General features: G+C 42.2%; 1 protein-coding gene and 1 pseudogene across 2 annotated transcripts in view; one reads left to right on the forward strand and one right to left on the reverse strand.

Moving 5' to 3' along the window:
• Positions 1–25,713, reverse strand: part of dscaml1 (Down syndrome cell adhesion molecule like 1) — a 125,415-nt gene that overhangs the window by 64,916 nt on the left and 34,786 nt on the right. The gene's annotated exons all lie outside the window — the stretch shown is intronic.
• LOC133505403 (5S ribosomal RNA) lies at positions 16,943–17,061 on the forward strand (annotated as a pseudogene).

Below are 25,713 nucleotides of genomic sequence, written 5' to 3' on the forward strand. Positions count from 1 at the left end.
TCGTCTCCGGGGTGTCTTTCCGATGGGACATGCCTGGAACACCTCAGCGGGGAGGGATCCGGATCAGATGCCCCAGCCACGCCCCTCTCAATGCGGAGGAGCAGCAGCTCCACACTGAGACCCTCTTGGATGACCGAGTTTCTCACCCTCAGTAAGGGAGAGCCCGGACGCCCTGCGAAGGAAAGTTGTTTCGGCCGCTTGTATCTGGGATGTTGTTCTATAGGTCACGACCCACAGCTCGTGCCTATAGATGAGGGTAGGAACATAGATCGATTGGTAAATTGAGAGCTTCGCCTTTCGACTTAGCTTCCTCTTCACCGCAAAGGACCAATACAAGGTCTGCATTACTGCAGACACTGCACCGATCCGTCTATTGATCTACCACTCTGTTCTTCCCTCACTTGTGAACAAGACCCCAAGATACTTGAACTCCTCCACTTGGGGCAGGATCTCATCCCCAACACGGAGAGGGCATGCCACCCTTTTCTGACTGAGGACCACGGTCTCTGATTTGGAGGTGCTGATTCTCATCCCAGCTGCATCACACTCGACTGTAAACTGCTCCAGTGAGCGTTGGAGATCACGGCTTGATGAAGCCAACCGAACCACATCATCTGCAAAAAGCAGAGATGCGATGCTGAGGCCACCAAACCACACACTCTTAGCTTAGCCTTGGCTGCACTTAGAAATTCTGTCCATAAAAGTTGTGAACAAAATCCGTGACAAAGGGCAGCCTTGGCGGAGTCCAACTCTCACCGGAAACAAGTCCAACTTATTACCGCCAATGCACACCAAACTCTGACAGCGGTTGTACAGGAATCGAACAGCCCGTATCAGGGGGCTCGGGACCCCATACTCCCGAAGAACCCCCCACAAGACTCCTCGCGGGACACGGTTGAACACCTTCTCCAAGTCCACAAAACACATGTGGATTGGTTGGGCGAACTCCCATGCACCCTCGACGGCTCATTGGTCATTCACCAAATATTCAGAAGTGAGTGACAGAAGACTTCAACAGTTCGGTTTCCACTCTCAGGCGACTCGCTCGCCTCATGCCAGTAGACGTAAAAAGAAGGAATAATTTCATAAAGTAATTCAATTTAATTTGTTTACTAAAAAGATTTGTTCTTCTGAACGAATCGTCCATGAACGTAACACACCTCTAATCAATATGCAGTATGAGAATGAGACTTTGTGTGAATCATTGCTTAAGCACGTACAGTATCATAACATGTATAGTTTAAGTACTTTTTCACGTGCAAATGTGCACACGTGCAGTTAAAAATGAGCTTCTTTGGGAGATGAGTTTAGAAATGCCTGGATGAAAATGTTTGGGTTGTGTCAGACAAACAAGTTATGCAAGTGACGCGCTGTGGTGGAGAGTCCTGACAGTGAAACGCTGAAAGTCACTTCTTTAGTGAGATGTAAGCTACAAGGTCATTTGATGCATGCTAATTGTTGGAGACGGAATGCTGATTGTTTCTGCAGAGTAATGCTAGCCTCATGTACTGTACAGTAAATTTCCTTGTTGTTTTCCTACTGGATGAGTGTTAAATGAGTAGCTAATTTTAGCTTCTATTTTTCACTTACTGTCGGTATTTATGACATACAGTAGCTAATCTTTATTTTGTATTTTTTGGTTGTTTCAGTTTGTATTCATTTGCAAGGCAAGAGGATAACTGCCCTTTCATTGTGAAATGTTCCCATTTTAATTTGTCTGGTGTGACAAGTTAGTTGAGCCTTTCTAGAATTCCCAGACGGATGTGGAAATTCATTAAAATTCAAAATGATTTCAAAATAATTTTTTTTTTTTTTTTTTATAAAAGTTACATAGTTTTTACATCTACTGTGGTCTGCAAGTTGCAACTCCAAACAAATGAAAACATGAATCATAGCATTGTTGAATCGTGCAATTTTTATGACATTTGAGATTGCTTAAATGATTCTACGTACACGTATTTTGTGTCACTATAACAATCAACAAGTGTTATTATTTTCCCAAATCTAGCTATAATAATGCGCTTTGAATGTGTTCCTATTGAATTCTCTCACCCCAAGCCACCTGGGTAATGTAGTAGATGTATAGAACTCATGCACGTGACGTCATCATTTTCACGGCGCCATATTGCCGGTCAAAAAGAGCTGCTCGACAGTGTGGAGGACATTGAACCGTAGCAGAATATACACAATGACTGAAACTTGCTGTGCTCTGGTTGTTACAGCAGATGAGGCATATATTCGAAGAGATCATTCTATGGAATACCATCTGAAAAGACGAGAAAAGATCGATCGATTTTGGCAATTAAATGTGATGGATGGTGCCCAACCAAATATACACGCGTAGTGATCGTGTAGTGATCACTTCATTTTAGGTAGGAATTATTCTTAATCTCAAATTACCAAGAAGTATTTATAATCCCATGTTGGCTCATTTGACAACAATCCGTAAAAAAAAAAAAAAAAAAAAAAACAGGGAGCCACCTCTAACGTACACGGAAGCGTGTTGTGGCCACATATTAAACTTCGGTAAACCTCTCCCCGACAGATGTTTTTTTTTAATATGCATTATTCTCAAATGTATATTTGTAAAAAAGGCGTCGGTCACAGTGGTGTTTACGTAGGTGAATGTGTGACTTCAACATGCTTCCGTGTACGGGGGCTGAAGCCTATCCCAGCGGTTTATTTTCCTTTTTTAAATACGCATTGGACTCATTTGAGAACAATATTTTATATATATTTTTAATATAGTTTTTATATTAAAAAAATGGATGTCACAGAGATGTTTACTGAAGTTTAACATGTGGCCACAAAACGTTTCGTGTACAGAGCAGACAACTCGCTGTCTTTTTTTTTCCAATCATAGTTAATGAATGCAAGGTTCTGTAAATCCAGTGCTCATTTATTTAAATATTGGTATTTGTATTGAAAAAATCTGAGTGGCTCCATCACTATCCTTGTGCAGATCCAGTTGTCCAAGACAAGTGCAAGTGGGTTAACAGTCCACTTTCTTATCGGCGAAAACATCGACTTCAGCATTAAATATGGGTCCTCTATGCCAAGTGTCTCTCATTTTTCCATATACCTTCGTTTATTATCACCTTCTAAATGTTTAACAGTATCGGACAAAACTCTCGGGGGCATGCTATAAGATATATTTTCGTGCTGTCTCCAACAGACTTAGCATTAAAGAATGCTTTGCTAGACCGTCAATATGGCCAGTCACTTGACTTCGGCGACGTAGGTGCATGAGCTCTACTGAAACATTTACCAACACAGCACAAACTGTATCTGTGTGAGCATATGAAAATATATATAGTACATAATATCACATGGGAGATCCATCTATATATCTTGTCAACTCTTCCAAATTGACACAAGGGCAAAGAAACTTGAAAGTTTGGATTCATTACTACTAAATTTGTTCCTGGAAAAAAAAAAAAACATTGACAGTATTTTCAATTTTTTTCCTCTTCTTTTTTTAACATGCTCTCCATCAAAGTTTACGCATTAGTCAAAACTGTATACAACCAGTCTGATAAAAAAAAATCACTTAAAAAAAGGTATTTTCATCTTCAACATCTGCTTTATACTTTATTCCTTATCAATGTCACCGACATTGGCAAGTCTCAGAAAAACTCCATGCTCCAAGATTTACATCAAACCTCGGAATAATGAATAATGCCTCTTTACCGTTTGTGAACTCCGATTTAGTGTTTTAAAGATCCTAACATGCATATTTTTGGAATGTGGGAGGAATATTAACATATGTTGACCTCAGCATATCAAATTGGTTTTAGCATGTTTCTTAACCACAAGGTGAAGTTTATTGCTTCTGGTTTTCTGGATGCGGCACTCGTGGAAAAAAAGTTTGGACCTCTCTGGTTGAGACGGAATGCCTGTTTATAACTATTTGTTGTGAAATTTAAAACACTTTAACACCCTGACGCCAGCATTTTAAGAATTTTAAGCATGCATAGGAACCCTCCCAATGCTGCTGGTTGTTGCAGCTCACTTGTGATAAATTTGCCTTCGCCCTTTTGCAGCGCCGTGTTGCCATGATGTGCCACAGCATGTTAGCAGTGCCACGGTGACATGTACACAGTGTCGGGGAGCGGGAGGTCACCGGGGAGAACGGCCAGCGCTCGCATGGTTGCACCTTGCGTGGCAGGCGGACGCAAGAGAGGAAGGGGAGGAAGGGGAAGGCAGGACGCTTTTCTCTTTACTGTGCTCCTTGCCTTGGCTCACTTTGGTTAGGCATGGCTACGCCGCTGTTGCTGGGCATCTTGGCAACACAGACCCAAAAAGAGGATGAAAGGGGAGGAGTTGAGGAAGGAGGATGTAATGAGGGGTGATGGGGAACGAAGGGGCTCCAGACACAGATGTTGCCAATTGGGAGTGGAGCAGTGGTGACATGCTAAAAGCAGCTACAGACGAGGAAGACGAAGCCTGAGGGTCCAGGAGGGCCTGAGGAGAAAGCGGCGGTGAGGCGAAGGGGTGGGGGACTCGATGGCGTAGCGCAGATTTGCCTTCCTTCCTGCCTGACTGTTTCTATGTCTCTTCTGCCTCATTGCCCCCCTACACTCTGTCCCACTTTAGCCCAATGTCACAGGCAGTGCAAGGGGGAGGGGACAGAAAAAGCGAGAGGGCTAATTGAAGGAGACCAACGAGGAACTAAACCAGAGAGAAGAAAAATAAAAGGTTTTGATGGCAACAATGAGGATGAGGGAAGCTTGTTCCGCACGTTTAAGTATGCGCAAACAATCCCTTAACAGGGAATTCTTTTGTCTTAATGCCATGCAAACACACTTAGCATATGTGGAGTCGAACATGCAACCAAGCACAAACGTCCCATTGCTTATACATGTTGGCTTGTGAGTGCTCGCATACGCATACAGAGCGGCCAGCCAGGCGTGTTTTGAGGTCATGTCAGATGATCCAGCATCCCGTGGCGGCCTGATAGGGACTCGTGGAGATAAACACTGTGAGCAAACCATGAGCTCATGTCCCCTTCCCTGTCTCTAGGCTTTGTTTTGTCGTGTCTTCAGGAAACGTCGGGCATCCTCTTTACCATTACAGATGGCCGCCTCTGTCTAAACAAACAATTTGGCTCTAGCCCTTAACAGTCCAATAGCAAACGTGAATCAAAGTTATTAAGAAAGCAAGGATGCGGAGGGTGCGGAGGGTGCATTTGCTGTGAGGAGAAACAATTATGGGTGATGCCAATGAAGGATTGAAGTGTTTATATAATGGATGAGCGCAGTTCCACAGAGGCCGGTGACATCTGCTGTAACATGGCTAATGCTCTGCCTCCTTATACAAGAGTCAGGCATGGAGACAAAGAGCAAAAGCGCAAAGCCCAAGTTGTCCTAATACTCAGAAATGACATTTCTGCTTACAAAGATAACAGCTTAAACTCAGCCTAGTCAAACTTGTGGGCTAAAAACTGCCACCCTCCTTAATGTGTCCCCTGGAGAGAGAAATCGAACATGCTGTCAAAAAAAAGAAAATGACAACAGCAGGCTGAAACCAAATCAAACTGCAAGTACAACTATCAATTCATGGTTCTACAAGGCCACAATTTATGCCACCAAGCCTTCACAGGTTTATGATATATACAAGCATGTACGCATTTATACTGCAGTAAAAAGTGTGCATCAATGGATGATGACTTACAAATATACTGTATAAACATGGTCTGTCGTTATTTTCCACCATATCGCATCACTGTCCAAACCCTGTACGGTTTGCCAACTCTTCTGTAAATAGCGGGAGGTTTCAAAGGGCCAGATATGGTGCTTTGGTGTCACTTGGAATTTGCTGTGTGCATGCTCAATACAGGTTAACTTCTATATGTCAGTTTGCAGTTTGGAGAGCAGAGGGCATCTTGCGAAGATGGAGGAAGGCAACATTTGCTGCTTGATTTTAATGGGCCAGCAACTGAAGCCGAAACCGAAAATCAGCATAATGAGGGAGAGCGAGCTACGCAAAGGAAGGAGGCATGCGTGGAGGAAGAGAGGATGACATGAAATCGGGTGAACGGGGAGAAAGGAGCTGAGATTGTTATGAAGGTGGAGCGCTGAAGATATAAAAGATGAGCAAGAAAAACGAGAGTGAGATTCCGCCGCATCTCTGATTTGCTGAGCTGAGATTCTGCAGAACAACAGAGCGGTGGGGAGGGGAGGAGGATGAAAAACGGAGGAAGAGAGACGTGGCCAAAAAGACACAGAAATCAGGTGTTTTCTGTTTCCAGAAGCTATTTATTTTGAGGAAGCTGGCTGACCTTGCCATTTCCTGTGTTCTCCACTCAATCATCTTTGTTTATGTTGGGTTACAAGAGCTCGGATACAGTCATATTCACAAGTGTGAAGCAAAGTGTTGAAGCCCTGAAAATATGGAATTCATTTAATGCTAATACAAAAAGGGTGGCACTTCACTGCAGCGCCAACTCTATTTGGAAACTGTTCACTATCACAATGAAAGAGAGTGCGGCTGTGTGATCTATTTAAATCAGTCGGTCTGGTTTAAATCAAATATTTTTGTCCCATTAGTAATTTTTACTTGAATTTTTTCATTCTTTTCAGTGATTTTTTTTCCAGACGATTCCAGCTATTACTTGCGGTCCAAAAATATTTAGTCAAATTAATTTCTAACTCATATTCCAGCTGTTATGATGAATTTATGCCATGCTCTTGACCAACATCTATTAGTAAAAAAGTCGATGAGTGAATAAAATCTCTTGCTTTAGTAACATGTGCTAGAATCTACAAGAGTTTAGTTCATTCTGTAAAACTCACCTCAGTTCAAAACACTCATATCTCATATCATATCATTGTGATAAATGGAAATATTAATCTTTTCTAGCCCCTACCTCAAAAAAATGGGAATGTATCTTATTATGATGAAAAATAGAACTCCATATCATATGAAAAAAACAGAAATATTATAAATAAGTACAATGAAAGGGAACTGAACATTTTTTGTCAAACTGCAGAAATTGAATGAGCTTTGTGCTGCTCCTTCTGGTGGTCCAGCTTTAGTTCTCTGGAAGCAGTAGAAAACAGACTGGTGGCTATAGTTTTCATTGACATGTCGTGAATTCTTTCAGTGCATCAGTACGGCACTAATATCAATCATTCTTAAAAGATGAAGAATTCATGACAGTAAGTATGTTATACTGTCTGTCCATGTGTTGCTGCATTGTTTGTGTTCATCCCGTTGCTTTAAGGGTCAAAGGACTGTAAATTAGCAGAGATGTTATTTAGCTTTAAGATAGCCAGTGTAGTTGTTATAAATACACAAAGTGTAATTCTATTTATGTTTGGTTTGACAGTTAATTTCAATTGGGAGTACAATTAAACAGCTTAAAGAGTTGTTCACTATCTGCCAAAGTGCTGCTTGCTTTAAAGTGCGGTGAGTTACTGCCACCATACAGCATTCGTATCTCAAGTCTATGGTCACGTCAAAGTTAAAAGTCAGTCGAACAATGGCTTGTATTGTGAAAAACTCAAATCACTCGTATAAAGACACCACAGGATATGAAGCTCGTAAAAAAAAAAAAAAAATTGCCCATTGTCTTGCTCAATTACACAATCAATGTCAGATGAAGAAAGATCAATCGACAATTATGATCCATCTTTAACTGTATACGTCACGAAGAAAAAGGTTTGAAGCACTGGTTTAAGCGGCAAGTAGGCAAGTTAAAACGTACAGAAAAGGTTGAATGATGCATTATTTCCTCAGCAATATTTATAATGGATGTGCCCTATAAATTCTAACCGTGTGTGGAAGGAAAAAAAACAAATTGGAGAAAATGCAAAGAGGTTGAGATTCAGAGGGGGATGCAGAGCGGGTGGGTGGCTGTGCACTTGCGGAAGAGAGGGGATGTGACAGAGTGGGTGACAGTGGGAGAGAGTGGAGCGCTGTGTGTGTCAGGACCGTGTGCGTTTGCTCTGCTCGTGTCCCCAGGCGCAGGCAAACATTAGCTGCATTAAGTGAGCTGACAGGTCCCTCCCTATTACCAGTGCTGGTGGCCCAGGGAAGACAGAAACAGACACAGAGTGGAGACATGGAAGACGCTCCGCTTCTGTTTGTGTACATATAACACCGCATATTTGCAATGACAGCACCTTGCTTGCTGACCACAGGTTCACAACACCCGGGTTCGACTTGGCAAAAACACCAAAGTGTTTACTCCAGCTATGCTGCACACGTTGCAAATTCCCCTGATGTGCAGAAAGACACTCTCCATTCATCACATGCACACTGACAGCGCTGCCGCCCTGCTTCCTATACGAATGCGAACGTACGCGTGTGCGCAGGTGTTTGTGTGCGGTGCGGGTGCTCGTATGTGGTGTATCATGACATCTCTGCTTAAATATTGATTGTTGTCTTGTATGGGGTTCAGGGTTAAAGAGCAGCTGCTGCCTCCACTCTTTAATAATTTAGCTGCACCAGCAGCCCTAAAACACACACACACACAACATTAGTCCCTGAGGTTGCATTCATCATATTACACACACTGCTCATCTATTTCATCCTGATGGGCTCTCCTTCTTCTTTATGTTGCGCCAGCACAATCCCACAGCACGGCACACGGAAATAAAAAGCTTATACTGTCTCTATTGGCTCAGAGAACCATGGGAACTGATCCCCCAACATGTTAATGTTGCGTAAATGTCATTTGCAGCAACTCATCATGAAAAGAACACCAAAACTACAGTGAAACAAGGGGGTGGCACTGCAGCATCATGCTATGTGGCTGTTTTTCTTGCACTGTAACTGGGGTCTTAGTCTAGAGCGAAAGAATTATGAACAGTTGAAAAGAGCAGTCAGTGTGAGGGCAAAAGTGGCCTTCTGTTAAAAAGCAGAACAATTTGAGGAAAAGCTTAACAGAACAGCAAAATTTTATGTCTATTTTTTCAGCTACAAATGGGCTCTTAGGCATGGTAGCGGGAGTTATTAACAGTTCCAAGTACCAGTCAGTATTAGCAAAAAAACCTTCTGGCTTCACCTAGAAAGCAGAAAAATGTCATAAAAAGTCGAGTAGAAAAGGTAAACTTCACCTGTATTCAGTGTTACTGAGTGGTCTTTTAAATGGTGGCAGGTGTGTGCCCCACTTCCATTTGAGCTTGAACGTGACATTGCCACATTGCCAGTTACAGGGTGTGCACTCACGATGTCAGTTCTTTACTTTTACATCCATTCTCAGAGATGTCCTTAGTTTTTATTTAACTTATCTGAGGATTTCTTTTTTTTTCATCTCACAAAAAGAAACGGCACTTTAACTGGGGTGTGTAGACTTTTAGATTCACTGTAAAAATTAATTTGGCTTCAATGTCAAATAAAAAATATTCAATTTATATTAGATCCATTTATTTTTTATATCGCTTATCCTGTTCACTGACAAAGTAGGGGATGACCAATGTACTACAAGTAACAGTGAATAATTCACAATATGTCTCCTTTAATAAATTGTGTGTGTGGAGTGGGGGGAGAAATGACGTGAAATTACAGTGAGAAATAAAACCACCTTCTGTGAAGCCAAAGTCATAAACACAGGATGACTCTATAGCCCTGGCCTGTTATACAGAAGATCCGATTATCCTTTGTGTCTGTTATCCCGACTGTTATGACAATAAAGACAATTTGATCTTATCATACATGAGTTTAGGGGCAAACATCCATTGCAGAAGCAGGAGGTCAATTCCCTACACGCTCAGTGGCGGTGCTCAAAGTGAACATCACGTTGTGGCAAGGCCTTTGACCCCCACTGACAATAACCAGGAGAATGGGATGTAGAGGGAGTGAGATGGGTTGACAGAAGAAGACATGTAGCTTAATGTGGTAGTAGTACTAGAGAACCAGTGTGTGGGAGAAAAGAAGAGGTGATTTGGTGAAAGACAGCCAAAGCAATAGATGCTCTTGACCTCTAGGCTATGGAGCTTGTCGCTATAGTGAAGAGTGGAGAGGGGGGGAAGGAGAGAAGGATGTTAGTGAAGATGTTTTTCCTCAAATGCGACATCTGTGTGCTGCAGTGTGAGTGTGTGCGTGTGTTTGTGTGTAATCTCCCCGGGCAGATCCCTCTTTAACTGAAGCGGGGAAGAATGGAGAAGAAAAGGAAAAGCCATCTTTATCCAAATCCAATTGCAGCCGCAAAGAAGGAGGGGGGAGGAGAGGACGTTGTAATTTGTCTGAGGGATTACAAGTGAGTGCTGGCAGACCATGACGGCTGACTGTGTGTGTGTCTGCGTGTGTGCGTGCGTGCCTGTGCCATGACTTAACCCATAAGAAAATTGGTGACAGAATTCATGCAACAGAATTGGAGCAGAGAATTGTGAATATTTCTACGCAGAAACACTTGTGTGACTCAGTCCCTAATAATGCCTGCAGGTTGGCTCAGAGGGCACAGGATACCAATTATTGCATATTTGTGTCTCTTCGAAATTGGAGCTACTTCAACTCAACAATCATTCCATTGGTTTATGGAATACAACAACATACCCTGAGGATGGCACTTTGTGACTTTGAGGCTTTGAGATGATTAGTTGACTTGTCGACGAGTCAACTCTACTGCTCTACGTAGACATTTCTTGAAGTCAACTAATCGCTAATCATGGTTTTGGCAACCGGTCTTCCAAATTTAGGAGGATTTTCATCTCAAACGTCAGATGCTATCATCGTCGGATTATAACGTGGTGTATAGCAACGATATGTAGGGTCAACAAGGCAATAGTAAATAAGATGTCAGAGTGTAAAGAAATACGCTTGAGGGGGATGACAATAGCCTGTCTAGATTTGGCTATCCCACTCGCTGCATGGGTAGTCTTTAAATATCCAGACCTCAATAAATGGTATTTGTTTGAAACTGGACTAAATTCAGTTTACCTAATTTTACAGTTTCTGTCAGTCAAAGCCACGGTCCTCATGGTCCATTGGCCAGACTGCACAGAAACCTGGATAAAAACAATGTTTCTAAAAGTATGTGTATGTTGTATTTAAATATGCAAGGTATATAATTATTTTTGTTGTGTCTTTATTTTTAGAGTAAACTCCACAGAGAGTGAGTGTAAATAAACAGCTGAATGTACGTTTACGGATGATAGAACAGGTACTAGGTAAAGGTATCGGGCGCTACTGTAACCAAGTGCATTCAGGTGCTTTTACAATGTAGGAACTTCAATACACACACTGCGCTGTTCAGAATAGTAATGTTTTTTCTTTGATTCTAATGTTTTATGATCGTAAGCAGTCAAAATCGAAATCATGATTAAATTTGGATCAAATTGTCCTTCCCTGCGATGCATGAGCTAGCGCTGCACAGTTTTGCATTGTTTGATGGTCTAAAATGTGTATGATAAAATGAGAGCGTCCAGTACATGTATACCAAGTGGCTCGTGCACTTAATATTAAGCATAAATCGGTCACATTTAAGTGGATATAATTCAGATTTTATTGATTTCTTCCAACCTCAACAAGCTGACATTCACACACGATGAAAGGTTAAGTGGCCTTGCAACAACCAGAAATAAAGCCATCCCGGTCCGCTCACTCACATTTTTACATTTTACGAGGCGTCGAGATTACCGCGGGGACCGAGACAGTTTCAGAAGTAAGAGACTGAGAAGAAACAAAAGGAATTTATAGCAGAGGGGGAGAAACGGGCTTTAGGCCATTGTTTGGGTGCCACACTTTGATGTGATGCGATTCCATGACACACGAGAACTCAAATACTGTATGTGCCCGGAGCGGCGGAAGCGTTTCGGACTGTGGAGTCAGACAAGCGTCAGTGTGAAGCGACATCAGTGTCTTTCCACGTCTGGGTGAGTGATAGTGATACAAGGCAGCCTGTCCCTCACACAAACACTCACTCATGCCTAAAGGCTCTATGCAGCTATTTTGCTGTGACACATAGCATACTCTGCAAATCACATTACATACACAGCAGACCCTTACCCAGAAAGTGAGAGACCGCAGTGACACACATACAAACGATCACTCGCACATGCCCATTTGCTGCCGCCCGTGTTGGCAAATGCTGACACATTCTTCCAGGCATTTAAGACTGTCAGGTTACATTGAACGGATACCATACTCAAGCTCATTGGGAGAGGTGCAATATTGTCTCACAGTATTCTCAGGGGATATGCAACAAAATGGTTGCACCTTTTTACGGCGATGCAATAGAAGACGTGATACATTTAATAAGGTGATACGTGGGTTTTACTTTGAGGTAGGTTCTTCAGTTGATTGCAGTCTGAATGCAGCGGACAAATGAATATAACTAATGAAGTAGCAAGGTACAAGGAACAACTTAGTAAAAACCTACATGGTCCTTTTCTTGAGGTGACGGGCTTTTCAGTCAGATCCCATGCAATGTCCTTACAGCATGAATGTACAACCGTCATAATAAATAAGTGTAACGTGCCAAATCCTACCAACAGCTATACAGCAGGCATGAATCAGTCACATTTTAATATGACTTGTAAAAGAAGAGTTGACAGTGAAAAGGCAAGAAGAAGACTGAAAAATAAGTGCACATCCTCCCACGCAGAGTTGCCTTGATTCATAATGGTTTTGAAGCTCTTACACCATCACAGAGAATGCATAACTTGTCCAAGGCCAATATAATACACGTGTTTAAACTGTAATCAGTGACTACAGCACCTGCATGGGCCTCATACATTTTAAACAAGTGCTCGATTCAGTTAATTCCCTTGAACAAAATGGAAGAAGCTTTCGCAGTGCTTGCTTTACTTGTCAAGGTTTGTTAGTATTCAATGATGAAAGCTGACGTTTTGCATGGCAACGCTTTTGGGATTTTCATTTTCACAATTCAACCAAAGATTCCCTTATTATAAATGCCAATAAACAATGAGATCCATGTTGTCTTTTGCAGATCCTGTTGCTGAATCTCCCACCAAGCCACAGGTGGTCTTCGCAAATCGCGGCAGAGATTCTAAGTGCTTTTTTATGTTCAGCTCACCCCTACCAGCCCTCTATCAGACATCAGGATGAAGAACCGAGAGAGGGAACAACATAGTGGGAAGACGAAGAATGGAAGCCCCCCCCCCCACGACCACCACCACCACCACCACCACAGCACTTAAAGTAAGTCTGCATTATTAATGAAGAGACAAAGCGAAACATTTATTTATCACTGAGGAATAACAGGGCTCGTCTCAGTAGAGCTGTGATAGAGATAAAAAAAGGAAAGAACGGGAGGGTCAGGAGAGAGACTCAGTGTGGAACGAAGAAAATCCAAGGGGGTCTGAGTTCTGTGTACATATGTAGGGAAAAGTGAAGGCTAAAATGTTCCTGCATTGTCTATCCGATCAGTAGTGGGATTTCCACCAGACTCAGCGATCAAGACCAGCCCAAAGAATTATTTGTGAGTCCTAGACAGGCCGCTGAGCAACAATGTGTGCTAGACCTCAAACTTCACTCACTACCTGGAAGTTATGTCCATCTCTAGACATGCGCCACCCATGTCTTCCTTGCAAACATATTAATCTTCTGCTCATTACAGACAGTCATGATTCACCCAAGCATATTTTTTATGCTGGATGGCTTTTCTAACACAGGAGTCCTATTCAATAGATTGGAAATTTGGTGAAAAATGTAAATGTATAAAATTAGCTAATCCAGGGTCACATACTGTAAAAATTACACAGATGCTGCTATTATAGGTCAGTGTGCCTCACCAATTGTTTTAAGGTGTTATTTAGGGTCAAATTACGACTATGTCTTGCCCTAAACCCCAATAAATACACTTTTCATTGTCCTACAATCTTAAAACCAGAACTGAGGCACTGGTGGGAAAATCCCCATATTAAGACAATGACTCAGTGATAATGGCTCTCCAAAGTTTATAATTGGCAACCATAGAAACGTTACAAGTTACAACGGAAGTTTTAAGACTGCTTTCAGTAACAGGAGCATACAAAGTGTTTGTAGTTAAAATACAGCTAGCATGAACGTCGGTCGCTGCAGTGATTAGGCAGCCGGGGAGTGCATGAGTGGATCAAAGCGTGTTTTCCTTTAATACTGCACATTGCTCAGCTGTGACTGATGGGTTTGTGGGTGATTTGACATGTGCATGTGGCTGAAAATTAATGCATGAAGTTTTATGGACGTAGGTATACATTGCATGTGTGCGTGTGTGTGTGTGTCGTGGGTGTTAGAGGATAAGCACTCAATAACAGCTGACACTGAGTCACCCTTTGCACTTGCTCACACAAAGGACTATGATTATATTACTACTATGGCTACTGCCTAACCCCCTGCCAACCCCTATGCCCCACCCCGCCCAGCGACATCACACCCTATACTGCCAAGCGCTGTGTGCACTCAACAGCTAAGATAATGATCATCATTGTGCTTAACACAACAGTCTCATGCAAGTGTGCCACATGTGTCGTCACCATCATGTCCTCTACTCTTTGTTCATTCTGCAGCATTTTGTCATTTTAGTTAGTGAGTTGTATAACATTTTTTTACATAAATCCAACATAATTTTTGAATCAATAATTTTCATAGAGTGGGAAGCAGCAGTGACAACAATATGTTTCTTATTTACAGTATGTCTGCCCCTATTTTATCTCTCCGAGCAAACTGATGGCTGTAATCAAATCACTGTTATCCACTAAAATAAAATGTTACTTCATACGTAGATCCTCTTATACACTCATAGGCATTTCATGGACCACTTTAACTAATTAACGAAATTAACAAATCAGCCATTAGAACAAAAATCTCTGATTCATCTTTATTTACCCCACCAAAGGGAAAAGGGTTTGAACATTTGGATGAGACACACTAGCTGATGCACATGCCTGACATTACAACATTAAAATGATCATACTGAAAGACCAGATAATAATGCCAATAAAAGCAGCAGCACTTAAGTACCGTAAACAGTGTGTGTGAGGAGTCTAATCACGTGTTGTTCACAAGTTCGCTGTAGAGATGACCTTAAGTGATGATCTGCCATTTTATTTTGTTTGAAACTTCATTTTTGATTGATGCAAATTGTAACATTGCATAAGGATAACATTGTTTAATCCAGCCATCCATTATCTGAGGCACCTTTCCTCTCGCAAGGCTATCTTCGGGCAGGAGGCGGGCTACACCCTGAACTGGTTGCCAGTCAATAGCAGTGCACAAAGAAACAAACAACCATTCACAATCACAATCACACCTAAGGGCCATTTATAGTCTCCAACTAATGCATGTTTTTAGTATGAGGGAGGAAACCGGAGTGCCCAGAGAAAACCCACGCAGGCATGGGGAGAACAAGAGAACTCCGCATAAGCAGGCCCAGGATTTGAAGCCTGGTCCTCAGAACTGTCTAGCAGAAACTCTAACTAGTCATCGACTGTGCGGCCACATTGTTTGATATTATTTTTTTAAAATGCCTTTGAACAAATCGAACACTATAGAAGTTTCCCTGATCTGCAGTTGCGTAAGCGCATCTGCCCATGTTTGAAAAAAGTGAAATAGGTGATAGAAAGGGAAAATGTGGCGTGCAACAGTATAGTGATGTGGACCCTTTTTTTCATTACTTCTTCATTTTTTCTGCTCTGTGCTAAAACTTTAATGTGTTTTCCCACTCAAGTACTCAAGGAAACTAGTCAGAAATGGCTTGAGTTGCAGAAACACCAGAGTGGTCTCATTGTGGTGGCATTGTAAGAGAAACAGATTTAAGTGGTTAGCGGCTGGCTGACTGCGTACGTTGGTGTGTAAGTGCGTGGATAGCGAGTGAGTGAAGCTGTGGACAAATGTCACAAATAATACCAAAACCATCTGCTCAGTTCTTGAGTGGAACAAACACGCAGACACTTTGTCTTGGTGTGGAAAGTTAAGGTGACCACCTTGTGTGCTCGTAATTGTTTAACAGTCTGAAAGCCCCCCCAGAGCCTCATTGAGGCTTGCTGGTGATCGATCAAATGTTGCGCCCCATGACAGCTACGGTGTCCATGCACACGTCTCAAGGTGTGGCTGGCAAGATGGACAAACGACTTCAAACGAAAAGAGAGCATGAGTGAGAGAAAAGAGGAGTACCTCCCCTGGCTGCTGCCATGCGGCTTTAGCCATCTGGTGGCAGAGTCTAAATTAATTAGCTCTCCTCATTACTAGTGTGTAAGAGGCCTGCAGTCTGAACCATGCAGGCACCAGCTCTGAGAGTTTCTTTGAAAAACCTTCTCAGCCCAGTTTGAAACTATTATTTGGTATTTCTGTGCAGCGTATATGGATAAATGATTCAACTGCATCACCTCCATAATACAAAGTCATTAATTGCAAGCACTAGATCAAAAATATCACATTTGACAAAGTTAAACAGTTTGGACTAACAATACAGTGGTACTTTTAGATTCAACTTTATTCCACTCTATTGCCATGCTTGTAACTGAAAATAACTCGTAATTCCAATATCATATCTTTTCCCATTGAAATCATTTTGAAATGCTATTAAGGACATCACCACTCTAAATTGCTCCTAAGTGTGATTGTGAGTGCGGCTGTTTGTCTCCATGTGCTCTGTGTTTGGCTGGCAACCAGTTCACGGTGTACCCCGCCTCCTGGCTGTTGACAGCTGGGATAGGCTCCAGCACACCCCACGACCTTTGTGAGGATGAGTGGCAAAAGATAATGGATGGATGGATTAAGGACATTACACACTTTGGTTATCAACTGTTTGAGGTCCTGCCATCTGCAAGACAGTATAGATGTGCAAAAGCAAGGACCAACAGAGTGAGGAACATTTTGTTTCCGAGAGCTCTCCCCACCCAGAACAACATCTTTCCTCTACCTCCACTACTAATGCAAAGGCAAGCTGATTTCAACATCTTGAGGAATACTTTTTATGCATTCCATTTTGCACATGTATTTTTTCATCCATCCATCCATGCATCCATTTTCTACCACTTATCTGAGGTCAGATTAAGTTTACGGCCATGCTACCCTGAGAACGCCCGATCTCGTCAGATCTCGGAAGCTAAGCGGGTTTTGCCCTGGTTAGTACTTGGATGGGAGACTGCTTGGGAATACCAGGTGCTGTAAGCTTCTCTCCCCAGCTAAATGCAGAGGGGTTGCATCAGGAAGGGCATCTGGTGTAAAACTGTAAGATCTTCAGTAAGATGACACGCTGTCGTGACCCCTAACAGGACAAACTAAAAGGAAAAGAAGAATAGCTGAGGTCAGATTAAGGGAGCAGTAGGTTTAGCAGGGATGCCCAGACTTCCCTCTACCCAGCCACTTCAACCAACTTTTCTGGCAAGATGTAATCCATCAAGCATGTCCCGGGTCATTCCTGTGGGTTCCCCCCCGTAGGGACGTGCCCAGAACACATCACCAGGGAGGCGTCTGGGAGGCATTTGAATCAGATCTCCCAGCCACCTCATATGGCTCCTGTCAATGCGGAGGAGCAGTGGCTCTACTCTGAGCTCCTCCCAGAAGGTCGAGCTTCTCACGCTATCGCTAAGGGAGAGCCTGGACACACTGCAAAGGAAACTCACGTCAACTGCTTGTATCTGGGATCTTGTTCTTTCAGTCATGACCCACAGCTCGTGACCATAGGTGAGGGTACAGACCGATACAAAGTCCGCATCACTGCAGATGCTGCACCGATTGCCTGTCGATCTCTCGTTTCATTCTTTTGCTCTTCACATCTGCCCTTTTGGCTCTTTTTATTCTTTAATGCTTATTGTCCTCTGAAATTACACAGAAATTCCAACGATACAGTTTGATACAAAAACATTTTGCTTGTTAAAGTTGTTGTCAAGTGTCATGAAATGGATGATTTTTAGTATGTTATTGATGAAAACACAGCAGCCGGTATGGACCCATCGGTTTTTTCACCACAAAACATGATTTTGACGTATATGGCTTTTTGTAACTTCTGCCATGAAAATCCTCTGAGGGATTTGCTTTCGACAAGAAGCAGGAAGTGATGTTGCAGGCAGGTGCGCGCTCAAGTGGACTCGTCTATTTCTATCAGTTTTACCTGCAGGAAGATAGCTCATTGTTCCTTCGTATTGGCCAAAATGCCAGCTTGTTACATTGGTGGATATTGCTTGAACACTCGGGAAGATGGATTTACCCTTCATATATTTCCAAGAAACCCAGTTTGTCGTGAAAAAGGGATTGCACAGGTGCAAAGGATGAGAGCTTTGTGGGTTCCAAATGACAGGTCGGCGTGTATACAGCGACTAAAAAAAAACCTAATAGTTTGGGGCAGACCACGTAATCCTTCTCTTATAACGTAACAAGAGATCCGCGTACGTATGACAGGGGTGTTAAATGTGTCAATTTGCGTGTCGGACGGCCTCTGCGTTGGCTAGCTGCCGAAGGCTGCCACATCTGCTTCCAGGCGAAGGCTGCCACGTCACGCCTCACGGACGAGCACGGCTTCGGCTGGGCTGGCTCATACATACTGTCTGGGAGTCTGTCGCCGCCGCATCCGCCGGTCATCGCTTCGGTGCCATGTCCGCTGATCACGGCTTTGGATGGGGTGGCTCATTTTCGGTGCCGAGTTGGCTTATCAAGGCGCCGAGCCGGGGCGCTTTACAGTGTTGTCGTCGCATGCAGCTGAGTGCGCCATTGCCAGCAGTGTTGTTCATAGCCACCACCGTCCACAGCGTTGTTCATAGCAGTTACTAGTTACTTATAGCATAAGCACTCATAGCAGTTAGTTAGTTACTAGCAGCAGCGATAAACATTGGCGCACTCAGCCGCAAGCAACGACAACGCCGTAAAGTGGCCCGGCCCAACGCCACGATGAGCCACCTTGCTGCCACCCCGGCCGAAGCCGTTATCGGTTTGTCGCAACCGGGCCACAGCGTTGTTATCGCTCGCGGCTCAGTACGCTACATACTGTCATACTGTCGGGGAGTCTGTTGTTAGTTAGAAGTGATCTGCATATCATCTAAATATGGCTCGAAACAATAGGGTAATATTGTCCCTGTCTGAAGGGGCGTATCCCACAGTAGAGGCCACAGCGTCAATATGGCGACCAGTTGGATGTCGAATGAAACTTGCGCAACTTTGCGCATGGATGACACGCTCTTCGCTCATATTTATTTACAATTTAAGTTATATGATACGTGCACTATGGAGATGACACTTCAGTCTGTGATTGGTCAACAAATATTTGTCACTTCTTTGCTCAAGGAAATGGGAAGAAAGTATAAAAGGCCCATTCTAAAAATATTTTTACAAAGGTGCATATTATGTGGTTGAAGTTTAAATGTCTTTATCAGACAGAAACAAGCATTACATTGAAGAACCCTGAGGGATCACGCTTATGTTAAGAAACACAGTCCCAACACTCCTTTCCTCTCTGCCCTCTTATCCCACATTTTCTTCTCCTTGGGGAGTGCGCTATGTCACCATGGAGATGACAGATGGGGCCCAACATCATTGGGATAGGGAGACTGAGAATAGGAGGTGCTTCAAATTCATTTTTTACATCACTTGCTATTAGAATATTAATGCTAAAAGCAATCGGGCAACCCTTCATTAAATTAACTGGAGATGCAAGGAAGGTGGAGGGGGACGGGGGGCAGTGGGAGCCACATTCTGTTAAATGGGCCCTAAAATTTGTGAAGCAAAAACATCTCCATTAAGAAAGCCCACGCCTCCACTCACTTTAGGTCTCTTTTCGAATCTACTCTCCCCACTCCATACCTCTTTTGCCTCTTCCACAGATCCCCCTCACCACCCAAAAAAAATAAATGATTTGCCCACGTGAGTCTTCTCTCAACCTCTTTGAGAAATATGCATTTCTGCACTGTCCCTTTTAAGTGGCCCTGCAAAATTTAAATATATTCTGGTGACGGAATACATCTTTAGTCCCCTTATCCATCTCTCTGGAGAGTAAACGGCTGTCATCACTCTCACTATCACTCTTTTCTGAGAAGACAAATTTCTCTCATCACTTACTCTTCATACATTCATGTTCACACACACACGGATGAGTTGATGGCAGAATGGTGACTCCTGCACAGCAACACATTGCGTATATGCAGCACCACTCTTCTTATTAGTGGAACGCGTTGTCGACTTTTAGAATGCAAACACTTGTCACAAAACCATAGAAAGAAGTTTACCACTGTAAAATGTGAAAACAACAAACCAGTGAACCACATCTTTGATGACAAGGGACATCTTGCTCAGCAGAGCGTCAAGCGATGTGACTCAATGGCACTGAACTGTTGAGCAGTATCCAGAGTTCTTGAACTAGTTTTCCTGAGGAAATGCTGCAACCCGGAACTTTAGTCTCAGGTGAACGCCGCCACAACATTGCAGATGTAATGCTCTATCAAAAAGGCCAAGTCATATCACGTGGGTAAAGAAGGCAACGTGATTCAACTTGATTATTTTCAGAAGTGGAAGAAACCCGGTGTACCCTAGGAAAACCCACACAACTACGGAAAGAACATGCAAACGGCACACAAGAAATTGAAAACCAGCACCCCTTAAACTTTGAGGCAGAATTGTTTGACTTGGAGTTTCCACTGGAATACTGTTTTAGTTACGGTCCAGATAATATTTTCCATGAAATAAAAGGGACGAGTGTCAAGATGACAGCATAAGCGATGCAAAGTATTGGTTTTATAATAAAGACCCCATCAGTGTTTATGACCACTATTCAATGAGCTTCACTTTTGATCGTTTTTTTTTTTTTTTTTGAATGGAAGAAAGCATGTAATTTAATCTGAACAATCTGAGAGAGATTCCCAGAATCCCAATCACATGTCAGTTTTCTGGGACCAGTTACTCAGTGACTCCGGTTTACCATCTCAAATAACCTCACATGGAAGGAATATTAGCTCAATCCCATACGAAGCTCCATAATTGCCGTGTTTGTCTGTATATGGAGAGGAGGATTGGTGGTATGGAAGCAGGAAGGCAAGCAATGGAATAACTATCAGCCTGTTTTGCCCTCAACAGAAATAAACAAGGCACTCACTTGTCAGCCTGTAAAAGAGAGGAGCTCACTGTTTATGCAAACGCGTACACACACAAAACACATACACACACAAATACTCACAGATAGCAAATGTGGAGTAGGGTGGCTGTCACAAAGGATGGAGGTGCTTGACGAGGGACACAATTGAATAAAAATGTTTGTGAGGCACCAGCTATTTACATTTATCACTCACATTGTACACATGTGACTTCAGTTTACAGTACACACCGAATCAGAGCAAGCTTGGCAAGTTAAGAGCCCATGCTTTTATTTCTGTGTAAAAATGACAAGTGCAGTGACATATTGTGACCGGTCCAGAAAACGTACTACAAATGTACTGTACAGTAGTAGTGAGAAGAGTTTATTTTCCTCAAGAGATGAAAAATACTGGACAGTAGGAAAACATGCCATGGTGAATCAGGTTAGAGGCTGTCATTATGCTTTTTTCCCCCCTCTTTCCATTCTTTGTGCTGAAGTGCTTCTAATGTTGTTTAAGTGAGCCGAGCTGCTCCAGTGCATTTTACCTCGTGGAGAGGCGGCATCTGACATACATTGTATTTTCTACTTGGCAGCAGTGATGTAGTCAACAAGAATGAATGATCTGCAGTGCAAGTACTCAACTGTCAGCCTGCACACGAGAGCCTTTCCCGTGTGTGTAAATGCACGTGTGTATGTGTGTGTGTGTACGTGCGTGTACGTGCACGCCTGTGTATGAGTTCAAATCCAGAAAAGAATGCATCAAGGCTACAGTGTCTTTCATTTGAAATGTATATGAGGTTGAAATGACATCCTTTTATTCCTCTAGGCATCCCACATCCATTGTCTTATGGACGCCTTAGTCAGCTCAGCTGCGATACAAAAAAATTAAAAATAATCACAGCTCATCTGCCCTTTGTTTCTGTCAAACACCAAAACAAACATTATACTGTACAGTATTGTGAGTCTCAGGTCAGTTGGATGTGTATACTGGTTAAAAAAAAGGGGATACCGTATTTTCACTGTATTTTCAATACATTTTCTCTGTGTCTCATTACGTGTTCGTTTTAGCAAACAGTACCGACCAAAACATACAGTATACTATCGGTTACTTAGCAACAATATTAATCAGTTTGCATTGTGTAAACCAACCACTCATCAAATTAGTGAATTCATTATATGTTAATTTAAATAAAGAAATACCTATGTGAAAGGGCGGCACGGTGGATCACCTGGTAAAGTGTTGGGCTCACAGTTCTGAGGATCCGGGATGGATTTCGGCCCTGCTTGTGTGGAGTTTGCATGCTCTCCTCATGCCTGTGTGGGTTTTCTCCGGGCACTCCGGTTTCCTCCCAACATCCCAAAAACATGCAACATTAATTGGAGACTCTAAATTGCCCCTAGGTGTGATTGTGAGTGTGACTGTTTGTCTCTATGTGCCCTGCAATTGGCTGGCAACCAGTTCAGGGTGTACCATGCCTTCTACCCGTTGACAGGTGGGATAGGCTCCAGCACTCCCCGTGATCCTCGTGAGGATAGGCGGCAAAGAAAATGGATGGATGCATGTGTGAAAGCAGACTGTTCATATGGTTTTGACCTTGTCATATTGAATATTTAGTACAGAAAGCTAAGGTACCAACCACAGCACTTGCCTAAATGAAACATCTGTTTAGATTTGCTGTCAAGATGTTTGTTCACAGCAACAGAAACATACTTTCATCATGATAAAATAGATATGTCTCCAATATATATATATATATATATATATATATATATATATAAACTGTATATTTTTTAAGGATTTATCATCAGAAACTAAAATTGTTATTTTCAAACAAGGTCTCTAGTGAGACAGAGTAAGAGAGGAGAGGAATAGAAAATTTGCTTAGCCGTGGGCATTGTAAGACACTGGCTATGCACATGAACAAAGCATTTTCCAAATAGCAAGAACAAACGTACATAGAGTAAGAGCAGATTGGGGGGACATAAGAAGTCACCTATACGCTGATGAAGTGTATGCATTTGGAAGATGCTTTTATCCACAAGCAGGAGTAGCGGATGTGGATAGTAAGAGTGGGGAATATCTTCTCTTCTCTTCTCATTTCTTTCGCTATATGAACTGTATATTTCCATACAGTATACAGTATTTATAATTATTTCAAAGGGAAATGAATACAGTAAGAAATGAGATAGAAGAAAGTCTAGCTAAAACCAAAAATTACGCAACCCAAAGCAATATTTTGCATAGGAAATAACATATATCCAATTAATCTGTTCCAGACAAAGTCATTGCGAATAATAAATTTTATAGTGAGCAATTATAGCTTTGCATGCAAAAACCGAATATATATGAATGACAAATGAAGTGTATAAATGAACACACATCAAGTTACCCCTTGAATTCTATCGTACCTCTTGACTGTTGTAACTCAGATCGTTCTCTGTTACTGTGTGAAATTATTTCAACAGATGCGAATAGATATTACACAGTCATCTTTTTAAAAAAGTGTTAACCTTCTGGTCTACTCGTCAACATTCGGACAAGTTGGGGCAATATTTCCGTGACATCCTAGCAAAAATCAGGTCTTCAAAACAAAAGCATGGCAGGGTGAAAACATTTTCACCAGATTTTATTCGGCTCTATGGTAGTATTTACCACTCAAAACAATTTTAATCTTGTTTATTGAGTGTACTAAGAGTAACAAATGGCAAATTTATAGGAAATTTACAGGAAACTAAAACTGAGGTTCAACTGTACTTCAAAGGTGAACATTTGGACAGTATACATTTTGTGACACCAATCCAAGAATTTTGACACATCTCATATAATAATTCAGCAGTAAGAGCTAAAGCACAGCAGAGCAAGCCAATGCTAACAAACAATATTTTTAGCTGTGTGATAAACAGTTGTTTATGTCACCCATACGCCATCGGCTCAGCAAGCTTGGAATCCAGATCCTGCACTAGAAGTAGCACCTGGTTTTGCAAATGTAAAATGGGCAAAAGTCCCATCCCCAACTAGTAGCCAGATCTGAGTATTTCAGCATTTCCAGTTGCTTTTGCTGTCTGTGTAACTGTAACTGGAGGATTGCTTTGACAGCACTGTTGTTTGTTTGTCCAAAAATGCAGGGGGAAAATAACCCTTCCTGTTTTTAGAATGTCATTGTCATGTAAATTTGAAACCCTAAAACTGTCTACTAGATTAGAGCAGATTACAGTTTACAGTTACGCATGTGTCTGTATGTGAGTCAATTAGACCTGCCTGTCTTATGGGAGTCCTCAAGGCAGCCTATATATCTTGGCAAGCCCATTGATTAGCTATTAACAAAGCATAGAAATGCAATTGCTCATTGGGGAGGTCAGAAAGGCCTCAGTCCCTCTCACGCAAACATACACGCAATCACACACGAGTGGAGGCAGCTATGCAGTTTAAATTGCTGAGGTCAGAACAAGTGGTCATGAGAGAGCAAGGCGAGGGCAAAAAAACGAGAGTGCGCTACCCTGTAAGAGAGAGAGGGAGCGATGAGTCAGGTAAGGCACATTAGGAATACATTGCTGTATTTGCTTCGTTTTTTCATCCATTAATTCCAGGCTCTTCACTGCGCTGTCGCCCACCTCCCACTCTCCACCTCCTCGTCTACTTCCTGCACGCCTCCTCCTCCCCCAGCCCTCCCTCGCTCGCATGCACATCTTCAGGTCACGGGTCATTAAGTACGCTCCAGAGGGGATGTGTTGGAACAGGATATCTCTCATATTGCCCTGCCCCCTAAACCTCACTAAAAATCCAAACCCGAACAAATACATGTATGACTGTAAGGCACTTGTTAAAAATGCACTTGGAGCCCAAGCAAACAAATGCTTGGCTTGCAGGTGAACTTTTTCCTTGGATATTAAAGTTCCAGTTTGCGTGACCCTCTACTGTGGTCCAATAAAGAACGATTGTACTGTGACATACAACAACTGCTTTTGCCTGTGACTCAGGCTCACAGAAGACAAAGAAATAAGCAGAACATAAGCAAACCTGTCAGATTTGTATTATTTTCCCTTCGATTGTCTATGAAGCAGATGGCTGGAATCATTTCATATTATCAGATGTAATATAATAACATACAGTATCAGCCACGTGACATAGTGACACTAAAAGAACAATCATAACTATAATAATAAAGAATCAGTTGAGTGTGGAGTCATAATAACAATGCCTGGTGCAGGTGTTGGGAAAAAACGAACCAGAAATATATTTGTCAGATATCATTTGAACGCATTTCCCTTTTTGCTTGGAGGAAAAAATATATATACATTGAGACACAGAGGAACATGGTTTCATGAGAATTTCATGGTAAATATTACGAAATGAACACTGGGTGAGTGCACCGTAAACTAAAACATGTACATTTACTTTATTATTGCAGAATTTTCCAATTCAACTGAAATATCCTGTGTGGGCCCTGGATCTTGTTTTGGTGCTGTCTATCTTCCCCTGGAACTAGCTTAACGAACTTAGCCAAGGTGGAGGGAATTACAGTGAAGAAACTAAGTATTTGAACACCCTGTTATATTGCATGTTCTCCCACTTAGAAATCATGGAGGGGTCTGAAATGTTCATCGTAGGTGCATGACCACTGTGAGAGAGATAATCTAAAAAGATAAATACAGAAATCACAATGTATGATTTTTTTCAATGATTTATTTGTGTGATACAGCTGCAAATAAGTATTTGAACCCCTGAGAAAACCAATGTTCATATTTGGTACAGTAGCCTTTGTTTG

Source organism: Syngnathoides biaculeatus, chromosome 8 (assembly GCF_019802595.1).
Source record: "Syngnathoides biaculeatus isolate LvHL_M chromosome 8, ASM1980259v1, whole genome shotgun sequence".
NCBI lineage: Eukaryota > Metazoa > Chordata > Actinopteri > Syngnathiformes > Syngnathidae > Syngnathoides > Syngnathoides biaculeatus.